The sequence below is a fragment of the Condylostylus longicornis genome, unplaced genomic scaffold, assembly GCF_029603195.1.
Source record: "Condylostylus longicornis isolate FDR11 unplaced genomic scaffold, ASM2960319v2 ptg000001l, whole genome shotgun sequence".
NCBI classification, from domain to species: domain Eukaryota; kingdom Metazoa; phylum Arthropoda; class Insecta; order Diptera; family Dolichopodidae; genus Condylostylus; species Condylostylus longicornis.
In genome coordinates, this window is record NW_026577970.1 from 7,435,879 (window position 1) to 7,441,524 (window position 5,646).

Sequence of the window (5,646 nt, forward strand, 5' to 3'; positions counted from 1 at the left end):
AGATTTCTGAGTTGTGTCGTTATTCTTCCCAACGTGCAGTGCATGGTAATTGTTTATGTTTATATCAATTACATCAAACTTTTTATAAAAATGTAAGGTGAGTTGAGCGATATGTTTGGATAATTAGATTATTGATGGGAAACATTTCCCAAAAAAAAAAACGAAACAAAAACACATCAGCATACTTAAAAATTCACGGAAAAATTACAAAACAAAACAGTCCTATACGTACAAAAACTCTGCGTTTTTCTGTGAGTTTTAAGTCTCTTACGTTAAGTTTACTTTACTCTTAGAAAATTTAATTATACTTTATTTTTTTTTTTGCTTGACGACATTCGTATCCACACTTAAGCAAAAAAAATTAATTAGAGAATTTCTGAAGCAATTTTTTTATCAGTATTTGTATGCCCCATTTCTGCTTTCTTAGAAAATCATATTGGTTGCTTTGCTTATATAACAAACCCTGAAAATCTTAAGAGATAAGAGTATTTAATACAAAGTTTTTATACGATTTTTTAAATAATTCTAAAAATTTTGAAATTTTATACTTTCATATCGTTTTAAAATGCTGCTTAAAAATTAAAAACAAAAAGCTGGCATACCGTTCCATCACAAATTGAAAATGATGTTTTGTTTTTTCAAAAAATATTTTTTTTTTAATAGGTCTAAAAATATTTTTTGTCCTGCTTAAAACGTTATTCTGAAAAAATTCCTAAACAGTATTTTATAAAAGAAGAAACTTTTACAAAGTAAAATATAATTTTGACTGGTTCAGAGGACTCGCGCACCATTCAATTATGAAAATTATAAAGAGTGAACAAATTTCTATATGACTAATTTGCATTCCGGGAGCGGGAAAATCAATTTTGTTTAGCGTTTATAGTTAGCTTTCATTACTGTAGAGAAATGGGTGATACGAGTAGTTACATCTTTTGTACCTACCGATATTTCGACCGATATAACGTGGTTAATTCTGAGAAGTGGACTCGCTTAGCAATAGTAATATTTATTGCAAAAGTTACAAAATTTTTTTTTGTAGAAACAAAATAACTGTATTAATTGGTTTGTGTCTAAAATAATAATACCGTCAATTAAACTTTTGGCAAAAAAATGTTACTAAGAGAAAATTCGATAAAACATCATCGTTACTATTTGAGTCACCTGCAACAATATTTGAATTTGGCGCCGTAGCTCTTAGTTTTCGAATCGTATTAATAATTTTGAAAAAAATTACAAACATTTAAATAACATCAAAAAAAATAAATATAAATTTTAATAAGAGCTCAAATCGGTGATTATACCGATTTTGAAATAAAAAAAATAATAACAAACGATAAGAACAAAAAACAAAATTGTACAAAATCGAGGAAACGTCAAAAAGTCAAAAACGTGATTTTCTCAAAAGAATCGTCGCGTCGTGATACAAATTTTGCATCATTATCATTTTTTTTTGTATGTATGTATGTATGAATATATTCAATATTATATAAGAATACAAAGTACGATATATACATCTCTTCCTTTCTTTATATTCTTCTATCTTTCTTTTTCTATCATTTACATTTTTCATTTTTATACTCCCACGAACGTATGTTCGAAAGGTGTACTAAATTTGCCTTACCGTTTGTAACGCTAAGAATAATTAACGGTCTGATATATAGACTCAAGTTTATGTTTTTGATCAACGCCGAATTCTCAGTCGATTTAGCTTTGTCTGTTCGTCCGTCCCAGCGATAATTCATAAACTAATTGAGCTAAGTTCACCAAATTTTCACAAATAATTTATTATAGCAAATGCTAGAACCCTATTTTAATTGGATAAGATCGTGGTACAGGTTCGGATACCTGCCATACAACGTCGAAATTTATTTAGCTATATTTCAGAAACTATAAAAGCTGTGGTATTGAAATTTCCAACAAACGAATAAATTACTAGGGCCACTGGGTTTATAAAATTCGTTAAAATTGTTTGGTTCTTTCTGGTAGCTGCCATACAACTTCAATAGTAGTTTAGTTATATCTTAGAAAATATTGAAAAATATTAAAATTTTGTACATAAAATTTTGCGTAAATTAATATGGTAATACGGCAACTTAATGTCATAGTCTGTTCAATAATCGGTTATGGCATATTAATTCGCACACAGGATAACAAATTCGTACGGGTATCACAGAGTTGACACGGTCAACTCTATTTTTTCGAGTTTTTTTTTTCTGGATTCAATTACATACCAATAAGAATTATTTTAACTATCAATTGTTGTAATCAAATCGACATAATAATAACGTAATCGTAACTGAAATTACATCAAGAAAAAACAAAAAGAAGAAAAATAAATAAGAATTGAAAAATAATAAAAATGACGTCAGATATCCGACATTTCTAGCCCATAAGGTACAAAATTACTAGTCAAATGAAAAATAAAAAAAGTTGGATCCAATCGAATTGTTTTGTAATTTAGCACTTTTCAATCACACACATAATTATTTTCATTTACATACCAAAATACAGTTGTATTAAGCATGTGCGATGTTTGCAATCTTCGAAATAAAACAAAATTAAATACGTATTAATATAATGCTCGAATTGAAGGATTAATTGCCTGGATTAAGAAAAATAATTATATTTTTTGTTAGAAAATATGAAATAAAGAAGAGCATTTCTTTCCACCTTTTCCCTACACAAGATTGCACCACTCGTAATTTATAAAATTTGAATTCCTAGCACCATATATTTTCGAAGCTGCAAGCTTTTTCAAATTCCTATAAATGCGGAAAGTAAACGGCTTGTTTCTTTAAATTGCTTTTTGCTCATCCCAAATGTATGCAATCCTTTAAAATATTTTGGTATATGATTATTTTTAACAGCAGTATTGTTGAAGGGAAAAGTGCTACTTTGCCAACCGTTGATTTGAACCCCAACTTTAATTTTAATTCAATTTTTAATTTTCTTGGTGTTTTTATTCGTTAATTAGAAATATTTTGAACTTGAAATAAAATTTTCAACAATTTAATAATTAGGTTGTTATAACAGTTTCGGATCTTTAAAGAAGTATTCTTTTATTTTTTTTTTAATATTATTTAAGATATACAACGTTTAATAGTACGTTGATGTTAATTAAAATCAATTAAAATTATTTCCAATTAATTTCAAATTTTTATTTTTACACATCTCATAATGCTTCCATCACATAAAAAATAAATTTGAATCTTTAATTGCAATCTTCTAGGAGAATGCCAAAATAAACTCAATGGAATTAAAGTTTCAATCAAAATGAACTTGATGATTGATTGGAAATTGCAGTGCCTAATAATATACAATGTTAATATTTTCAGATATAATTACTTGTTTCAGGTAAAAAGTATTTAATTCAAAAATGCAACCATTTTTTTTTTTTACCATTGATATTTTGTTCTCTTTCGACCTTTATTATCACTTCAGTTAGTTTCTATTAAAAATTCCATGTAAATTGAAGTGAACAATTTAACCTTCCTAAAATTTACATGTTCGAGTTTCCACAAAAACAAGTAAGTTGACTTAAGTTTTAATGTTAAAAAAACAACCGACTTAATTTCAACTTAAAATTATAATTTATGTCTTTACGCTTGAATTAGTAATCTTAGTACAACGCTTGAATTAGTAATTTAAGTACACCGAAGCAATATTTAAAACAAATATTTTAAAAGAAACTATCAGTGGAAAATCAATAATATAAAAACTATAAAGAAAAACTGTTTCCTGGAAACCTAGTAAAAATTATTTAAGTACTTTCTCCCTGGAGCCGTATAGTTGCTGAATTTTCAAATAATATGTTCAGCTTTATGTCAAAATTATGTCCAAAATTATGCTAAATTCTGCTCCAAATAATCTTTCAATTTTAATGACATTTTAAGAACGTCGGAAACTTTCAAAAGAGAGTTTCACTATTATACATAACTTGTTAAAGACACGATGTTTCTCTCGAAGCACGATGATTGAATATAACGAAACGAAGAAGGTATACTAAATGACATTATACTTTTTGCACTCTGCTTTGCGAATTATCAAATTTTTGCTCTCTGAAAACCATGATATTTTTACATTTTTCCTTATGACATAAAAATCCAAATTGGCCCACTCATTTTAAATATTCCTCTTCACAGTCAAAGACATTTTTTTATTTTAAAAAATATTTAAGCGTAGGTCTATCACCCGGTTTTAATAGTACAAACAAAGTTTCAGGAGCAGTGCTGGTAATCACAATTCTATTTAACAATTTTTTTGTCGTTTACAATTTAGTTTAATACAATATGAGTGTAATTAGGTGCAAGGAATTTGTTTTGTTCTTATAAATAATTCAATTTTTAATTATTTGAAATCATGAAACATATAAAATATTTCTATTACATTTTATTGTAAAAGTTAAAAATTAAAATTTTTTAAACAATCATTTAACATAATGTATATACCATAATTAATTTAATAATCCCCTTATTTCTAAGATTTGGTGCTTATTTTAATAAAAAAATTTTTAAAACAATTTAGATATTTTCATCATAATATATTAATTAAATGATTTGTATGATATTTCAATTATTGCAATGTTAATTAATCGTTAATATTATAGAAGAGCCACAAAACTTCTTTTTTTACTGTTTCGAGAGAAGCGCATTTAAAAATATACACAATAATTATCATTTTGCAGATACGTTTATTTGCAGATACCTGATAATTTAGAAAAATGTGATTTTTTCTGTATAAACAGCTCAAAACTATCAAAAAACAGTTTTTGTGACTATTCCGTATTGTAATTCAGTTTTTTTAATCTTATGATGTTTTTTCTTTGCAAATTTGTCACTTGCCACCAAAGTGATATAGAGAATGAAAAATCGATTCATAAATTCAATTTATGATGACAAATTTTAAGAAACTTCATATAACAGAAATTCAATTTGAATACTTTTATTATCAAATCTTATTATGATGTTCGATAAAATTTTAAATGTTGAAATTTGCAAATTAATTTAAAAAATTTGATTTTTTTTAATAAAAACTTTAATACAAAATTGAACTATTGAAAATTTTTGTTTCAGTAAATTTGTAATGACGCAAAAAAAAAATTTTTTTTTTTTAAATTTTAGGTTAGAGCTCGAAGTGACATCTCTTAATTATTATTGCCAATCCTATTTGAATTAAGAAAAAAAAACCTGATATTCTTAAATAATAATTTCCATATTTTTTTGTAAAATTCTTAATCTTAATGGTGTTACTATTATAATGATCGGATTGTTTTCGTCCAGCTTTAATTAAGAACATAAATTGGCCAAAAATTCAAATTATCGGATCTTTTGAAAAAATTCTCAAAAAGATTTTCTATTTACATATACATATACATATACATAATATTGTAAAATTAAAACAAAATAGTATAAACTTAAATTACTACAAATTAGAAAAAAAAAATTTATCGTAAACCCCAAATTTAAACCCCTAAAAACCAAAATTATTTTTTTTAATGAAAAATAAATTTTTAATTAATAAAATTTTATTATTTTGTAAATGTCAATGGTAGACTAAAATTTTTATTAACCCGATTCTTTTTTATTATATTAAATGCAAGTATTGTTACAAGTATTAAAATAATAAAAATTAATGTTATTACAATTA